This window comes from Vombatus ursinus, unplaced genomic scaffold, assembly GCF_900497805.2.
Source record: "Vombatus ursinus unplaced genomic scaffold, bare-nosed wombat genome assembly UNPS02014803.1, whole genome shotgun sequence".
NCBI classification, from domain to species: domain Eukaryota; kingdom Metazoa; phylum Chordata; class Mammalia; order Diprotodontia; family Vombatidae; genus Vombatus; species Vombatus ursinus.
This window is the reverse complement of record NW_020954581.1, coordinates 9,785,652-9,804,048: the sequence shown is the minus strand read 5'-3', so window position 1 is coordinate 9,804,048 and position 18,397 is coordinate 9,785,652. Positions and strand designations below refer to the sequence as shown.

Sequence of the window (18,397 nt, the reverse complement as noted above, 5' to 3'; positions counted from 1 at the left end):
GCTAATTAAACAGATAAAACAACAGGCCTAGTAAATTAGCAAAGTATTAGGATTTACTTAATTTTCAATTATGCTTAAGTTTGATATGAAAAATTTTGTTTCGATACTAATTAAAAGGCTAACTTTCCCCTCTCTGTTCTCCCTCACTTCTCACAAATACAGGCCTACTCAGAAAAGACAAGTGCATACAAAACAGGTGAGGACAGTGTTCCTCAACCTCCTCATCACCATTTCCTGCCCTCCCTGCCTACCTTCAAGTTCCAACTAAAATGCCACCTTTTGCATGAAGTCTTTTCGAATCTCCCTCAGTACTCCCTCCCTCCTTCCCTTTGTTGATTATCCCCAATTTATCTCGTATATTGCTATTTCTGAATAGTTGTTTATATATCCCTCCCCCTTAAACTGTGAACTCCTTGAGAGCATGGACCCTGATTTTTCCTTTCTTTGTATCTCTAGAGCTTAGCACAGTACCTGTCACATAGGCACTTAATAAATACTTTTGATGTACTAATTGGCTTTAAGATCAGAATTATTTAACTCAACAAAAGGTTGCATTCAAAGTCCGCAACAGAAAACCTTTTTTTATGAAGGGGAGTAATGTGAAATAAGGCAGGAAAGTTTATTTGGAGACATTGTATAAGGCTTGAAATGTCAAAATAGGAACCCCAGATGTCCTGACTCCCCCTGATCCACCCTCTCACTAGCAACTACCATTCTATTACTATTTTTTGTAAATGCCTTGATTAAAACCTGAATCTACTATTGAGCAGAATCATATCAGTAGAGAATCAGAGTTAGGAGCCTAGCCACTTACAAGTTTGCTCCTAGATTTTAAGGTAGTGGTAGACCCTCAGAGGATTCAACTTGCTAGTGAGAGGGGGAGGGCTAGCTTCTTCTATCCTCTAATTTCTTCTTGTCCAGAGCTGGTTTCTCCGAGAAGGATCTCAGCATCAAGTTCCTTTTGGCATCTTAAGAAGAGCAGCCAGAGACAAAGGTACCAGAGTTTTCCTTGCCTTGGAGCAAATTTATGGTCCTTGAAAGCCTTTTCATATGCAGTTAAGCTATTCAATCTTCTGGGTCTGTCCAGCATATGAAATACATCCATTATTCCGAAAGGGTCCCTGTAGGTTTCACAATCTCTGTTCTAACTTTTCGCAATTTTAGCTTTGTCCGAGGTCTAAACAGAGGATTCCTCCAACCCTCATAAAAAAAATTTTTTTAAAGTAGACAAGGTGGGATAAACAAAGATTTAAAGGTGAGACAAACGAGAACTGGGAAATTTATTTTGGTTAGAGCTATAAGAATTAGAAAGAGAGAAATAAATGTAGAGAGACCCTCAAAAACAAGATAAAACAATGATTACAGTAGGTCTGGTAAGAGGTAATGAGGGCCTGAACCGGGATCCCAAAGGAGATAGGCAAAAAAAAGCATAAAAATAATTCGGAGTGAAATTCAATTAAAAAAAATCAATAACATCTGGTAACTAATTGAATGTAAAAGAGGAAGGAGAGGAGAAAGTGACATATGATTGAGAGATGTAAAGTTTGGACTACTAGCAGCTCATTTTGACAGGAACCTTCGACCTTTAGAAGAACTTGCCCCAGAGACAGGGTAAACTCGGATCTCTTAGACCAAGAGTGGGGAGCCTGCGACCTCGAGGCCACATGTGGATCTCTACGTCTTCAAGTGCGGCCCTTTGACTGAATCCAAACTTCACAGAACGAATGAAGTTTGGACTTCATGGATGCAGTGTAGACTGCGCGTCATCTGAAGGCTAAAGTTCGTGGGATCGGAGATCGATCAGCGGGGCGAGCTCCTTCTTCAGAACCAGGAGCTGGGTTGCTCTAGCTGAGATTGACACCTGGGTGAAATTGAGACCTGGGAGTCAAATCCGCCAGAACTCCGAACATTCAACTTGATTGGAGGTAAAGGGGACACTCGCAGCACATGGGGCATGGGTGGTTCAGTGGTAGAATTCTCGCCTGCCACGCGGGAGGCCCGGGTTCGATTCCCGGCTCATGCACACTCGCTTTTTAAAAGCGCTGCTCCCCTTCAGCCTCTGACTGCTATAGGGAGCAGCGTCCCTCGTCAGCACCGTCATCATGCCTCACCTCGGCCCTCCAATCTTCGTCACCCACTTTAGTGGGCACCAGGCGCATCTGGAACTCACCTTGGGCTGAGAAGCAGAAAGCCATAACTGATACAAAAAATTACCCCTAATTTTCAGGGCGCCAAATGTCAATCCTTCTGCAAAAAATTGGATCTCGCTCTGGCCTCTAGCCATCAAAGGCGGCCCCGCCTCACCAAAGGTAGAAAATCTGACAATGCTAGTGAGCCGAAAGGATGCACTGGATGTGCGGCACTCGACTCTGGATTCTTCTTGGCGTCCTGAAACTTGGTGATGGGGCCGAGGAGGGAAGAAAGAACATTGCACGAATGGCCCAGGACGCACGCAGAGTGCACAAAGCGGACTTGCTAGCGGCCCAAGGAGTACCGTGTAGCAAAAGCCTCTTCCCTGACCGGGAATCGAACCCGGGCCGCGGCGGTGAAAGCGCCGAATCCTAGCCACTAGACCACCAGGGAACAGATATTTTCTTTGTTACCTTCTTCGCTACACATAGCTCGAGACTTTTGCCACCTTCAGCTGTTGTGTTCACCTATTGGAGACCTATTGGACTCATGTCTGGCGCACTCCTGGATCACTCTCACTCACCACGGGCAATACCAATGGAAGGCCACCTATCCTGCTGCCCCTCTCTCACACACTAGCCCATTCCCTTAAATGCTAGCACCAGTTGGCCTCTTCTGAACAAAGAACCTACATCATAATTCAAAATCCAAATCTCTATCCATCTGTCATCTTTCCCGGCCCGAGTCTCTCCTCATTCTACGCTTTGCTGAGTGCCATCTTTCCAACTTTTATTCACAGGGTCGCCTCAGTTGCCCCTTTGTTCCTGTACCACGTCTTTCCTCCCTCTCTCTCTTTTGTCCTTCCCCTCTCTTCAGAGCCTCTGAGAATACCTGTGCCTTTGCAAAGACTTTTCCTTGGGCTTAATGACAAATCTGTTTGTGTAGGTCCTCTGCCTTCCTGTTTTCCTGTGGTTCATTGAATAGAGTGCCGGACCTGGAATCCGGAAAGTCTCGTTTTCCTGAGTTCAAATCTGATCTCAGACACTTACCATGTGACCCTGGGCAAGTCACTTAACCTTGTTTGTCCAAGTTTCCTTATTCATAAAATGAGCTCGAGAAGGAAACGTCAAACCACTCCAGTATCTCTGTCAAGAAAATCCCAAATGCGGTCACAAAAAGGCAGGTGACTGAAAAACAGGAACCAGGGTAACTCAGAAAGAGCTTGATGGGCTATGAACCCTAGGAGGAGTGGGGGCAGGTTTCATATTCAGAAGGCAGTCTTGCTTTTCCTGTATGTTCAACAGCCCACCTCCAAATCCTCCAAGTTCTGCCTTATCCTGGAGCGTGTTTAAGTACAAATCCAAATTTTAATGAGAAGGGGCAGGGAGAGAAGGAAGATAGGCAGAGATGAGTGTCCTGTCCCACTGCACGAACCCTTGAGACTGGGGGCCCTCTTTCTTCAAGTATCATCCCTATGTGGATGACTCTTAGATTTACTTATATAGCTCTAACCTTTCTCCCGACCTCCAGTCTCTCGTCTCCAACTTCCTATGAGACATCCTCGAACTAAAAGTCCCGTGAACATCTTAAACTCACCACGTCTAAAACTGATCTCAGATCTTTCCCCTCAAGCCTTACCCTTTTCCTCTTTAAGGCGCCCGGACTTGGTGCCTGGTCATCCTAGACTCGTCACTCTCTCACTTCAATTCCCCTCCCTCTCCCAAAGCCAACACATTGTCAAGTCCTGCCATTTCTATCGTTCTAACATTTCTTCTGATATGACCCCCCCCCCTCTTTTCTTAGTGACTCAGCCGCCACCCTAGTGCACGTATTAGGCACTTCACTGTTGTTCCATTGAAGTGAAATGGAGTGAAGTGGAGTTTTGAAGCAGGAGACACAGTAAGCAGCCAGATAACTGGAAAGATCTGGAGAATGCGAGAGGACAGAGACGACAGGTCACTTTCTCAGGCTGGGGAATATGTCCAGAGGCCGCCAAGGAGGTGAGACATCAGGAGAGGAACACAGCAGAGGGCTGGTGGTGGCTCTGTGTAGGGGTCGCTGGTGTGGCAAGCAAGAGAAGAGAGCGCTCAAAAAGTACAGCTGCGTTGGCCGGGAATCGAACCCGGGTCAACTGCTTGGAAGGCAGCTATGCTCACCACTATACCACCAACGCCCGTACTTAACTTCATTTCCTCTGCCCAACTCCAGAGCCGCAGCTGCTCCCCAGCTAATCAGCTGGGGCCAGCACAAGGGCCCTGCCCACAGGGTATGGGTTGGGTTCCCACATCTCTTGTCTCCCATGTGTTCTGTCCCAATCTGCTCGCACCATCGGCTGTCCTCCACCTGACCTTGACATAGTGCCCACTTTGTGGTCGTGTGGTTTCCGAGAATTTTTGTGTGTGAGTGGTACAGTGTGTTCTGGGGATGTTGGTTGTGGGCCACGGGCAGGCAAAAGCCCGTGTATTCAGAGACTGGACTTGTTGCCCTAGGGCTGGGGAGCCCTGGCCTGATACAGGAGCCTGGCGCTCGGGGCCTTTGCAGCCTCCGACTCCTTGGCAATTCAAGTAGGCGCGACGAAAGTGGCCCGGAGGTTTCCTCTGCGAAGGACGGCCACAGAACCCTAGCTCTTGTGCGGGTTTCGTTTTCGGTCGTAGGCGAGGGATTGGGCAAAAGGGAGAACTAACAGTCGAAGCCACAGAGTAAGAGATGGAGATGCCCTTAGGCACCTAGGGCTGGAGAAGGGCCGGCGAGTGAGCGCCCATGGGAGGCCAGAGCTACAGAACACTGCTTTCTGAAAGCTTGTGTTGGGCAAGGATTCCAGGGAAGTGATGCGTTTGGCTCTGGGTCTCCTAGTGCCACAAAGGCATCTTTCGCTTTTGGAGAGACTTTGCTGGCCCGGAGCTGGGGCCCCAGCAGAGAGAGAAGCAGCGTAGTGTATGCAAAAATGTACGCGTCGCCCCCATCTGGCAATCGAACCCGGGTATCCCGCGTGACAGCTTTACAAATCAGAAAGGCCCCTTCCTACTTTCCCCTCTTCTGCAGGCCTCAAAAACTTTTCACTGTCTTTCTTCACCCCCTCGAGTCACAGCCCCAGCTATCACGCTTTTCGTCCCCTGTCCTCCAAGATGTCCATGATTTTCTTTTTTTTTTCAGAATTAAAGAGATGGCTCTCCAAAGAAAGACATTCTTCAACTTAGGTGTGTATGTCAGAGTATGTATGTTATATGTGTGTCTAGTTTGACCCCTCTGAAAGTCTCTAGCAGCCTATGGACTTCTTCTAAGGATAACATGTTTGAATGCGTAAAATGAAATCCAAAAACATTAACAAATAAATCAACGTTTCAATGAAACAGAGACATCAATATGTCTTTAAAAAAAAAATAACCAGTCAGGTACTACAGAGTAAAAACCCTGTCCTATCTTGATACCTTCTAGGGAACTTGATCAAGTGGGAGGCCCAGGGGGACATGAAATGGGGGAAGATAAAGGATGAGGAAAAAATAGGGGAGGAGGAGGAGGGGATCGAAGGAGGCGGGTGGGGAGAAGTGGACCAGAAGGAGCAGTCATTTGCGGAAGCTACGCCTGAAGGTTGATGAGCTATGTGCTGGTGGGTGGAGGAGCTAGAAGAGAGAGCAGCTGATTGCTCCAGGACCTCAGCCGCTGCTCCTTTGAGCTGGTCTTTTCCCTCCGGGATGCTTTTCACTTCCGCTGCAATGTTGATCTGGTCCCTTTTCCATGCCAACCCCATCCTTATCCGTCAGTCTTTTTTTTGGAATGCTCTCCCCCCTCCACTCGCTCCCTGGGTGGAAATCCTCCCAGTGCTTCTAGATCCCTCCGGGTCTAAGCTTTGCTTCACGCGCGCACAGTCTACAAGATACTTGCACACCCTCTCTGCTCTGGTCACAGCTAGGCCGGCGCCTCTACAGAGGCCCTCTGGATTTGGGACCCATTCCCTGGAGCAGCCCGCCAGTTCTTTCGTTCTCTGAGTCGCTCCCCACCTTTCATCCCCAGTTCCAGCATCGGGGTAACCATTGCTTAGCTCCCATTAGGCGCTGGGGAACTGCTTGTTGGAAAGAGTGAGGCCCTAAAAAAAACAGCGTCGGGGGTGAGCTGAGAGACAGCCGCAGCTGGGGGTCGGGAGGCAGTTGAGGAAGGTTAGGGCAGCGGCTCTGCGGGGAGTGGGAGGCGCGGGAGAGGTCTGGCCAGGTGAAGGTTGTTTGTAGTGGGTCTTTAGGCCCCGCGGGAGAATGTGTTGGCCTGGAGAGGCGGGCGGGACAGCGCGCAGCTTGTGTGGAAGGATGGATTTTCTTAGACAGTGCTGGTGCCAGAGCAAGAAGTGAGGACGCGTGGAACGAGATGTAGTGTTGGAAGGAGCTGGAGGAGGTGAATCAGCAAATCTGGCCTTGAGGTTATGTTATGCTGGTATTGCCTACTTGGAGGGAGGGGCCGTCTTTGGTGCAGAGTCAGGATGGCCGAGCGGTCTAAGGCGCTGCGTTCAGGTCGCAGTCTCCCCTGGAGGCGTGGGTTCGAATCCCACTCCTGACAGTGGCCTTTTGCCTCCCACTGTGGTCCAACACCTGCCTCAACGCCACTCGAGAAAGTGGGAGCGATTTGTCTAGACCCCTGACTCCATAGACACTGGCCCCTTCCCTCCAACTCGCTGGCCTTCAAATGTCAAGCCTCCACGTGCGTGTGCATTAATGAAGGGTGTGTGGAGGAACCTTGGCCCACCGGAGGAACCTTGGCCCACCTGAGGACCAAACTTCAGTTTTGCCAGAGGGTAAGCTGATTGAAAAAGAAACGCAAACATGGAAGGTGGGCCTTTAAAAGCTCCGCAACAATATAGCTTTAGATACTTAGGTTCAGGAGTAGGAGAGCGGGAAAAGATGAGGCTGAGGAGGGGAAAGAAGAAAAGGAGGAAGAGGAGGAGGAGGTGGAAGAGGAGGGAGAGGGGGAGGTGAAGAGAAAGGGGGGGGGGGGGGGGGGGGGGGGAAGGGGGGGAAGAGAAGGTGGAGAATTTAGGGCATAGCCCACCAGAAATCTCAACGTGTCTACGAAGATCAGAGACATAGCTGAAGAAATTACCAAGAAGTTTGTATGGGGGCTTGAGTGGTAGAATTCTCCTCTGCCACGCGGGAGACCCGGGTTCGATTCCCGGCTCCTGCAAAATCTAGCTTTTGGCACAAGTGCTTTCTGGAGGTGTAGTCAGGCCGCCCCTACTCAACCTTGGGACGGCTCCCCGCAGGACTCTTGCTTCTTTAAGAAGGAGTGCATTTCCTGTTCACGATCATCATCCTCACTTTCTACACCCCCTTTCTACCCTTTACCCCCCCACCCCCTGCCACTCTCCCACCTTGTGGAGAGGCCAGAGAAGCCCTTGGCTCTCGGGTCATGAACAGCTAGGGGGAAAGGCCTTCTTCCTTGGCACCTAAAGGACCAGGCTTCTGGCAATAGTTGGTCTCGTCCATTCTGTTCTGCCTCACCTTCCACGTAGGGGCCCTTGTCCCTGTCACCTGTTCTCGACCACTCATTCCCAGCACCAGTTGGCTGGTCGGAGCGTTTGGACTATCTGAACGTTTTCTTGGAACTGACGCTGTTCCATTCTGGTTTTCTTTATGCACTTGGAACTTGGCGCGACAACCAGGGGAAATGAAGCAATAGGGTAAGGGTGCAGCAATCATTTCTAGATAGGGATAGTGTATCCGAACAGTGCGAAGACTTCCGAGAAAGATTGCGCGCTGTCCTTGATATCAGTTGGTCACTTGTTGGGTATAAAATGACATTCCCTGACCGGGAATCGAACCCGGGCCGCGGCGGTGAAAGCGCCGAATCCTAACCACTAGACCACCAGGGAGGATGCTAAATAGCGTTTCTCTTGTTTATTCTGTACTATTCTGGCCTTCTGCATCTCTCCCTTGTCCTCTTCAGTTTATTCTGCGGACCCATTGGATCCATGTCTGGGCTCTCCTCTGGACTACTTGCCCTCCTCGGTGAACCGATGCCCACTACCCCGCTGTCTCTCTCCCACACGCCAACTCATTCCCCTAAAATTTAATGCTACTAACCTCTGGCCTCACTTGAACAAAGAACCTACAGGCACAACAAGAATTTGAATCTCAAACCTCTACTTCCTCTGCCATTTTTCTTGAAACTCTCCCAATTCCACACCTTGCTGCCTGCCACCCTTACACATTTCAGTCATTGGGTTGCCTCAGTTGTCTCTCTGCTCTTGTACCATGCTCTTCTCTCTCTTCAAAGAATCTTCGGATACCTGGATACCTCTGCACGGCCTCTTCCTTGGGCTTAGTAACAAGCTATATACAGAATAAATAGGAAGTGGTTAAAAGAAGGAAAACACTGAAATTAAAATGTGTTAAAGGAAGGCTTCCTATAGAAGGTGAGGTTTTAGTTGCGACTTAAAGGAAGCCTGAGAGGTCGGTAGTAGGAGCAGAGGAGGGAGGGTGTTCCAGGCATGGGGGACATCCAAAGAAAATGCCCGGCGTCGAGAAATGGAGTGTCTTGTTCGCGGAATAACCAGGAGAGCAGGTCACTGTATCGAAGAGTACATGCTGGGGAGTAAGATGCAAGAAGACTAGAAAGATAAGAGGAGCTAGATTATGCATTGTATGCTAATTAGAGCATTTTTTATTTGATTCTAGAGGCAATGGGAAGCCAACTGGAATTTATTGAATTTCGGGAGGGACATGATCAGACCTGCGTTTTAGGAAAAATTACTTTAGTGGCTGAATGGAGGATGAATTGGAGTGGGGAGAGACTTGAGGAAGGCAGACCCACCTGCAGGTTATTTCAGTAAGTCAGGCGTGAGGCCTTGAGGGCTTGCATTAGAATGGTGGAATCGTGGAGGAGAGAAGGGAGCCAATTCGAGGAGTGTAGCTGTCACAGGCCTAGGCAACAGATTGAATGAGGGGGCGGAGGAGGAGGGTGCGGGAGAGACAGCTTGAAAGATAGCGAGCAATCCAGGATGACTCTTAGATTTCGAGCCTGAGGGACTGGGAGGATGTTGTTCCCCTTTGCAATAAAAGGGAAGGGGATGGAAAGGATTTAGGGGGAAATACAATGAGTTCTGTTTTGGACATAATGAGTTTCAAATATCTACTGGCTATCCAGTTTGAGACATCTGAAAGGCAGTTGTTGATGTGAGATTGGAGGTAAGAAGAGAGATTGAGGCAGGAAGGGTAGATTTGAGAATCGTCAGCAGAGAGAAAGTAATTAAATTCATGGGAGTTTATGAAATCAGGAAGTGAAACAGTATAGCTCAGAGAAGAAGACAGAAGACTTTTCCCTGAAGGAAACCTACAGTTGGAGCGCGTGATTTAGAGGAAGATCCAGCAAAGGAGAAAGAAAAAGATAGTCAGATGGCTAGAAAGAAAACTGGGAGAGAGGTAATAAATCGGGGTTTGGGATGAGCTTGAGCTGGGAGAGGAACACCGTCCTTCGTTGTGTGTAAAAGAATCCTCCCCGTCGGGGAATTGAACCCCGGTCTCCCGCGTGACAGGCGGGGATACTCACCACTATACTAACGAGGAAGGTGCTGGAGAGCTAGCACTAGTTCAAATTATTTACTGTGTACACTTTCCTCTTCCCCTCCAGTTCCTGGTTTGGAATTTCTTAGGTTTCACAGTTTTGGAGCGTCACAGACCGCAAAGGCCAGCTCCCCTTCTCTGTCTCCACTGTTCGCCTCAAACCCCTCTAGCTCTCTCATTCTACCTCGCGAGCCACCTCCGCAGCTATCACATTTTTAGTCATTTGTTCTCCAGCAAGTCCATTATTTTCCGGAATTAAAAAGACCACCCTCCAAAGGAAGAAAGTCTTCAACTTAGACGTATTGGTGTGTTTCACCCACTCTGATAATCTCCAGCAGCCTAGGGACCCCTTCTCAGGATGACGTTTTTGAATGCGTAAAATAAAATCCAACAAATCACCAACGAAACTAATGGTATTAACATAGAGCCATCAATATGCTTTTTTTAAAAAAATAAGTTCAGGGACACTCGGTCAAAACCCTTGTCCTTTTTTGATACCCCTTAGGAGGCTGGCTGTTGCTCTCGATCAAGGGGGAGACCCTAGGGGAGGTGAAATGGGCAGGGGAGAGGAGGAGGAGGAGGAGGAATGTGTATCAGGCGAAATCGAGTTTTCCCTAGGAGATTGGAGGCGGAATGAGAACAGGTCTCCAGTTCTTTCCTTCTCTGGGGTGCTTCTCTGGAGCCCACTCCGTGGGCGCCTAGATGTCAACTGTCTCTCTCGGCTTTTATCCCTGACAGACACTGGGGACTTTCTCGTTGGAAAGAGGGTGGTGCTAGTATGAATGCTTTCTGGGGTTGTTGTTGTTATTTGTCCTTTGTCCTTTGTTCTTGAAGAGCACCATGACTTCAGGAAGGTGATGCCATGACATTCAAGTGAATTGGGTTTAAGTGAGGGAGAACTATGCAAAGTCACCAGCCTCACTTTCTCCTCCGGAGCCATCTGGGTCCAGTGGCCAGAGATAGATCAGGACCACTGGATATGGCTCCCGGTTTTCGGTGGTGAACTTGCGTGCATTCCCCAAAGAAGCGGGCGTTGCAGACGCATTTGGGGAAGGTCACAATAGTGACGGCTCCGGGACCCAGAGGCATGGGAGGGATTGGGTTAGGTAAGGGTGCTTTGTTGTGGTGCAGGTGTTAGGGCCTCTCTGGAGGGTTTATGTCTTCACCGAGAGGCTGAGCGGAAGGGAGCACTGTGTGTAGATGGGTAGTTTTGGACATGTGAACTTGCTCGGACAGTGCTGGTGGCTGGATGAGAGGGCAGGGCTTGTGGAAAACGGAGATGGAAGGAGATGAGCGTACTGAACCGAGAGGTCTTGAGTGCGTGTTTGTGTTGAGGAAGCGTCCTGGAGTCCAGTCAGAATGGTCAAGCAGTCCAAGGCCCTGTGTTCAGGTCATAGCCTCCTCTGGAGGTGCGGGTTCTAATTCTACTCCTGATAAATGTCTTTTATCTCCCAATATGGTTCCAGGGTCTCACGGGTGAGGAAGAGGGAGCTGTCTTCTCTGATTCCTAACTCCAAGGACATCACCCCCTTCTCTCCAACCCTCTAGCCTTCCTCGAATGGTGATCGTGTATATTAGAAGAGCGTGGAGGGGCGAGCTCCCCCTGGGAACCAAGTTGGATTTTTGCCGTAGATTGGAAGAGAAATGCACACGATGTCGCGCCTCCTTCGACACTTCCCATCAATACTAAACTTCAGCTACTTACCTTTAAGACATTCATAGGACTCTCATGGAGAACGAGTAGCAACAGCAGACAGCAGGAGGAGGTGAAATGAGGGAAGACGTGAGGGAGGAGGAAGGGGGAGGAGAAAGATGAAAACGAAGAGGAAAGATTAGGAAGGAGGATGGTGAGGCAACCAAGGAAAATGATAATGATTCTAGGTTAGGATGAGTGCATGTTGTATCAAATTTTGGGCGCAGGGCCTGTCTCACCAGAATTCTTCGGTTGTTCTTCCAGATCAGAGGAATCAAGAATTAACATATTATTTCTTGCATGGGTGGTTCAGTGGTAGAAGTCTTGCCTGCCAAGCGGGAGGCCCGGGTTCGATTCCTGGCCCGTGCAAAACTAAGCTTCTACTACAAAATGCTAAACTCTCAGAAGGTGTCTAGCTACACTTAGTTGATTTTTGGGTGTCTCCCAGCAAGACCCTTGCATCCCCAAATGGGAGCTCGTTGCCTGGTCTGTACCACCATTCTCCACCTTAGTACTTCAGCCTCAGCCACCCATCCCTAACTAATGTGAAAGCCAGCAGAAAAAAAAAAAAAAAACCCTATGCTCTCGAGAGAAAAAAACTTCCCTATATAAAATAAATCCACATGCCTTTAGGGCATCCAAAGACCTCAAGGAAATTTGATGCTGCCCACTTTGCTTTGGCTCCAACCTTCCTTTCTGTTCAGCCACCGCAAGTTTTCCAGACAGACAGTCCAGGCCAGTGGGAACGATGCTTTGAATGAACATCACTTTACTCAGATTTTCCTTCGGTCCCGGAGATTTGGCGGCTGGGCCAGAGGATACGAAGCAACACAGCAAAGGGGCAGGGAGCAGGGACCATTTGCAGTGGTAGTAGGCAGCAGAGCCAGGAAGAACGTGCCTTGGTGGTCTCCGGAATAAAACAACGTTCCCTGACCGGGAATCGAACCCGGGCCGCGGCGGTGAAAGCGCCGAATCCTAACCACTAGACCACCAGGGAATACGAAAGCTAATTATATAGCCTTCCCAGCTCAGTGCAATATTTTCTTCCTGTACCTTTATTCTCTTCAATTTCTGGGAATCCTTTGGACTCATGTCTGGCCTCTTCTCCAAACTACTCTCATTTGTTTCTCCACCATCACTACCAACCGATGCTCATCTAGCCAGTGGGCCCGTTCCCCAGAGTGCTACCACCAACTTGCCTCTTTTGAACAAAGCACGGCATACACAAGAATTCAGAATCCAAACTTTTACCTCCCTTGCCATCTTTCCTCTCCTCATTACTCACCTTGCCGCCTGCTGCCCTTGCACATTTCATTCATTGGTCACCTCAGCTGCCCTTTGTTCCTGTGCTATGCCTTCCTCTCTCTTCCTGGCTTTCTCGGACTTCTTTGAGCATGTCAAACACGTAGTTAAAGATGAGAGACCGGAGGTCGGCAGGGAGGTTAACGCTTTATAGGTAAATCTGAGAGTCATTTTCATAGGGACATTTTCATTTCACCATGTCCAAAACTGATCTTATGATCTTCCCCTCCCACTCTCCCCTTTCTCTAACAGTACAGGGTACCACCAACTTCCAAGGCACCCAGAGTGATAACCTAGACGTCATCCCAGACTCTTCACTCTCTCAAACTCAATTCCCCCACCCCAATCCCAGCCCAATTACTCTGGTGTTTGGTCTCCTTTAATAAAGTCTCTCTCTACTCCAATCTAACCTCCTCTCTGCTGTCAAATTGATCTACTTGAAGCTCAGGTCTAACCATATCTCCGCCCTGTTCATTCAATGAACTCCAGCGATTCCCTATTGTCTCCTGGATCACATATACAGTCCCTTTAAAGTCTTTCATACTTGTATGAATTGATGCTGAGTGAAGTGAGCAAAACCAGAACACTGTACACAGCAAAAGGAACATTGTGGGATGCCCGACTTTGTTAGACAGCTCTTCTGAGCAATGCAATAATCTAAGACAATTCCAAAAGACTCATGACGGAAAATGCTGTCCACATCCAGAGAAAGAACTATGGAGTCTGAATGCAGATCGAAGCATATTATTTTCTCTTTCTTTTGTTGTTTTTTTGTTTTTTCTTTCTCACGGTTTTCCCCTTTTGTCCTGATTCTTCTTTCACAACATGACTTATGTGGAAATATGTTTAATTTGATTGTACACGTACAGCCTATATCAGATAGCATACCGTCTTGGGGAGGGAGAGAGGGAATTTAGAACTCAAAATCTTATAAAAGTAAATGTTGAAAACTAAAATTAAATTAATTAGTTAATAAAAAAGAAAGAAATCATATATTGAATTCCAATTTCCACCCCTAAGAATGTCTAGTTGTTTTTGATGTATTAAAAAAAAAATAAAGTCCTACATAACTTGGCTCCTTCCAACCTTTTCTGTCCTTCTTACTTCTCACTCTTCTGCATAGCCTGAGATATAGTAATACTGACTTTCTTGTTGTTCCTCCAAGTAAGAGATTCCATCTCTGTACTCTGGATGTCTCCAGGTTCCTGTAACTCTTTGCCCCCTCATCTCCTAGCTTCCCTGACTTCCTTCAAGTCTCAGCTAATGCCCCTTCATTGAAAGAAACTTTTCACAAGTCCTTGTTAATCTGAAAACCTACCCTCCGAGAATTCCCCCCTTTTATCTTGTATGTAACTTGTTTGTACATGGCTGTTTTCAGAAAGTCTCTCCCATCAGACCATCTACATTTTGAGAACAGGAACTCTCTCTCTCTCTCTCTCTCTGTATGTGTGTGTGAGTGTTTTGGTTTTTTTTTTTTGTTTTTTTGTTTTTTACTTTGCTTTGTATTCAGAGCATTTAGCACAGTGCCTGGTATGTAGCAAGTGCTTTAAGAAATGCTAATTGAGTAGGGGCAGCTAAATGGCGCAGTGAATAGAGCGCCAGCCCTGGAATCAGGAAGACCTCGTTCAAATCCCACCTCAGACACCTGACACTAGCTAAGTGACCCTGGGCAAGTCACTTAACCCTATCACCTAGCAAATAAATAAATAAATAAAACAAAAGAGAAATGCTAATTGACTGACTCCTGGTCTGACCAAAACTACCACTTCCACCATCCCACTCTTTCTTGACTGGGACATCTTTAACACATTTGGTAGCTTTCTACCTATATACCTCGATAAGTAGAGAAGTTTCTTAGGTATTCCTGAAGTAGAATTGGACATAGGAATCCTCTGTCCCCAAAGATTTCATTGGGGTCTTCAAATCAAATAAGGTTGAACCATCACTGATAGTTCCTCCAGACAATAACCAGAAAAGGAAGGTCTGGGCCTGCTGGAGACCATGAAAACTCCCAGATTGCCTAAAGCTCTTCTTCATCCCTATCTCTCTCTAAGCTCTCTCTATATTCCCCATCTCTCCCTCTTCCCTCTCCACTTCCATATGCATTCCTGCCTTTCTCGTCTGACTTCCTAATTGGCCCACTAAGGTTAAACAGTTAAAAGTATTTCATCATTTGTCCTTAATTCAAATGTATGATATGGCATCTCAGCTGGTCTCCCACTGCAGCCCCACGATACTTTTATTCATTCAGGATTGTCTATCAGGAATTATATTCTTACTGTGCCATACCTTCTCTCTTCAGATTTCTTTCCACTACCTGAAGCATCCTTTCCCTTCATAAGACTTCACATCCTACTTTTCATCTACATGGAATGTACATTCTCATATCCAGCACCAGTTAATTCTACTACCCCACTCTACATCTCAAAGCCCCTGGTTTCTCACATTCTCTTCTCCTTTGCTCCATTCTTGGATGGAAGAGTTGAGCCCCCCAGAAAAGCTCTCCTCCTGTTGTGTTCTGATCTGATCCCCTACTTTCTCTTTTGGGAGGTTGTCCCCTTCATTCTTAACCCTCATTTTCAATCTCTTCCCGTGAACTGACTCATTCCTGCACCTACAGACATGCAACCTTCTTTTGCCCCTGCCATTTCATCAAAGTATGGAACCATACCTTAGGTCCCTTTCATAGCCAAATGCCTAGACATAGTGGTCTTGGCTACTTGCCTCAGTTTCCTCACCTCCTGCTCAATTCTGAATTTACTTGCTATCTGGCTTCATACCCTGTCCCTTGTCTGAACCTGCCTTCTCTGGGACAATCTGATTTTATGAGGGCATTATGTTAATAAGTATAAATTACTTAAGTGGACTAGTCTGGCCTTAGAGGCTAGTGGCATTTGAGAAAAAGTTTTGCCTTATTAGACAATGGGCATGGGAGGAAGGTGGAAACTGATTTAATCAATGTAATGCACTATGTTTAGGCTATGGGGGTATGCATAAAGACTCTATTACCAGTTCAGCAGCTCAGAGGATAGAATACAGGGCCTCCAGCCTGGAAAACCTTAGTTCAACTTGGGCTCCATACACTCACTAGATCTGTGACCTTGGGCAAATAACATAACTTCTTTTTGACTCTTATTTCTCAACTGTAAAACTGCAAAGTGTGAAACTGTTATAATAGTACTAACCTCCCACAATTGCTATAATGATCAAATGAAATAAATGTAAAGCACTTAGCATAGTGCCTGGAACATAGTAGGTGATTAATATTGTTTATTTCATAGTTTTATTTGCACCCACCTACTTCTATACATTTTATTGTATTAGAAGGGCACAGACAGGCTTTCACAAGTGATGTCCACCAGTAAGCCCCTGTAAGTGAAGACATCTTCACCATCCCACAATTGACAGAAAGGTATAGAGAGTGCAAGATCCTTCTCTACTTGTTAACTGTCGAATCCTTAAAAGGAAACAAAACAAGAACATTTGATTCAGTAGAACACAACATTGGCTTTCCAGAACAGGGTCTGTCTCCCCAGCATATCTCAGAATTCTACAAGACTGTTGGGGAGTTGAAGCAAAAGAGATTGATTCCCTCTGTTCCATAGAACCCCTCTGTCAACCCATGTATCTGGCCAGGTGAAAACAAAGAGAAGTATGTTTCCAAAGACATTAGCCACTTGGCAGAAAAGGGAGCTGGCTCAGAGCCCAGGTCACCCTAATGTGGTGAGGTCGCCCAGAAACATCTACTTGCAGCTGAAGTTCGGCTCTTAAGCCTCAGAACTCTGGAGAGCCTTTGGTGAGATTCCACTGAGTCTACAGATTTAGGCCTAACCATCAACATCAAAAACAAAACAAAACAAGACAACAAAATGGCAAAAATGAAACCTAGCGTATGGAAAGCACTTAATGATTCAGACTATGACATGCAGTTAAAAATGGTCGACAAGCCATAGAATGGATTCATCAGGGCGTAGGTATATGTATTTGTTGAATGTGTGGTGAAGCAAACCTGTACATATAACATAAAAAGGTATGCCAATTTTTGTATTCTGCCTACTGAAAACAAACAAGGGTTTTGTATCAGAATGGAAAAGGGGCTAGAGACCCGGATGCAACCAAAGCACTGTGAAATCTTATTGGAGGGAGGACAGGAATGTGTGAGGACCGGCAAGGCTGGCTTCAGCTGGATCTTCACCTTCGGAAGGAATGTCCTAATGGATGAGATCCAGATCCTTTGGTGTGCTTGAAGATAAATTCTTATCCTATTGTCGGTCCCCAAGCTCTTAGGACGTGTAGGCAGGGAATCTAAGGCCCTCTCAGACCGTACTTGGTGTGGTTCAAGTGAAGTTAAACAGAGTGAAGTGAGGTGGAGATTTGAGCACAAGAACTAGCCAGATAACCAGAAAGATCTAGGATGCGAGGAGACAACCTGAAGGGAGGCTAGCAAGCCCAGCCTGAGGAATATGTCCAGAAGCCTCCAAGGCGGTGAAGCAGCAGGAGAGGAACATAGCAAAGGGCCATCGAAGCAGAAGGGTCCTTTGGTGGCTCTGTGTAGGGGTCGGCGGTGTGGCAAGACAAGAGCGCTGAAAAAAACAGCTGCGTTGGCCGGGAATCGAACCCGGGTCAACTGCTTGGAAGGCAGCTATGCTCACCACTATACCACCAACGCTGACTGCGAACGTGACTTCCTCTGACCATATCCAGAGTCTTGTCTGCTCCCCTTCGGATCTCCCAGCTGCAGCCAGCACAGGAGCCCTGCCCGCAGCTACACTCGCCAGCCGGCTCGCTCGCTCCACCACACTAGCCGAGGCCGGCCCAGAACTCCTCTTGGCTCCTTGGCAGCCGCCCTCCTTGGCCAAAGTCTTCAGTCCGCACAGGGTTCCTGCCACTTCTGCCAGAGACGCCGCCTGGCGCTACTCGAGTTCAGTCACATGCTTCATTGCCCCGATGTCCCAGGCCCTAGGTTCCCAGCTTCCCACTCCAGTCCGGAACCATTCCCGCCAGCGATCCGCAGCCGCTCAGCAGGTCGAGGCTACAGCCGAGGCGGGTGTTCGACTTCGGAAACCCGAGCTTCGCACACATCCAGCAGGCAAGTCAACTTGAGCCCGCCAGTTTAGCTGAGAGAATGAACAAAGAACTGGGCTCCTGTGTTCTGGGCCAGTCCACCACCAAGCCGGGACCAGACAGTGATCTCAGTGGGTAGGGTTACCACATCTCTTGTCTTCCACTTGTTCTGCTCCAATGGTACACTCCCTACCCGAGCAGTCAGCGGCCCTTCACTTGACCTTGACATAGAATGCCCACTTTGTGGTCGGGTTGTGTCGGCTCACATTTGCGTGTGAGTGGCACTGAGCGATCTGGGGTTGGCTGCGTGCAACCTGTAGGCAAGATCTCGTACATTCAGAGACTGGGCAGTGGGGTGAGCTCCTTGGATCCAGGGACTGGTGCTCCATTGACTGAGACGGGCTCCTGGGGTGCTGGCCTCGGGCAGTCTCCTGCAGCTCTCCCGCTAGATCAGGCGTGCTGTGAGCGACCCAGAGGCTTCGCCTGCTGAGGGGCTCTGTGCACCGGCTTCCTTTTTGGCCTGGAAGCGAGGAATCGGGCAAGAGAGAAATAAAGCAGCCACTGTTACTATACTTGCGAGATAGGGTCCACCGAGAGGAGGAGGGCCCACTCTTAGGCAACCAGGAGGGTGAAGAAGATGTCGAGCGTACTATGCGTCAGGCCT

At 48.0% G+C, this 18,397-nt stretch overlaps 9 non-coding genes across 9 annotated transcripts; 3 read left to right on the top strand and 6 right to left on the bottom strand.

Annotated features, from left to right (window-relative positions):
- The first annotated feature begins 1,952 nt into the window (after positions 1–1,952).
- On the top strand, positions 1,953–2,023 carry TRNAG-GCC. The gene has a single exon. It is a non-coding gene; the product is annotated as a tRNA-Gly (tRNA).
- Positions 2,024–2,511: 488 nt separating this feature from the next.
- On the bottom strand, positions 2,512–2,583 carry TRNAE-UUC. Its single transcript has one exon. It is a non-coding gene; the product is annotated as a tRNA-Glu (tRNA).
- Positions 2,584–4,231: 1,648 nt separating this feature from the next.
- On the bottom strand, positions 4,232–4,303 carry TRNAG-UCC. The gene has a single exon. It is a non-coding gene; the product is annotated as a tRNA-Gly (tRNA).
- Positions 4,304–6,592: 2,289 nt separating this feature from the next.
- TRNAL-CAG lies at positions 6,593–6,675 on the top strand. The gene has a single exon. It is a non-coding gene; the product is annotated as a tRNA-Leu (tRNA).
- Positions 6,676–7,912: 1,237 nt separating this feature from the next.
- Positions 7,913–7,984, bottom strand: TRNAE-UUC. The gene has a single exon. It is a non-coding gene; the product is annotated as a tRNA-Glu (tRNA).
- Positions 7,985–9,605: 1,621 nt separating this feature from the next.
- On the bottom strand, positions 9,606–9,677 carry TRNAD-GUC. Its single transcript has one exon. It is a non-coding gene; the product is annotated as a tRNA-Asp (tRNA).
- Positions 9,678–11,665: 1,988 nt separating this feature from the next.
- Positions 11,666–11,736, top strand: TRNAG-GCC. Its single transcript has one exon. It is a non-coding gene; the product is annotated as a tRNA-Gly (tRNA).
- A 556-nt stretch (positions 11,737–12,292) lies between these two features.
- On the bottom strand, positions 12,293–12,364 carry TRNAE-UUC. Its single transcript has one exon. It is a non-coding gene; the product is annotated as a tRNA-Glu (tRNA).
- Positions 12,365–17,266: 4,902 nt separating this feature from the next.
- TRNAG-UCC lies at positions 17,267–17,338 on the bottom strand. The gene has a single exon. It is a non-coding gene; the product is annotated as a tRNA-Gly (tRNA).
- Positions 17,339–18,397: the final 1,059 nt, after the last annotated feature.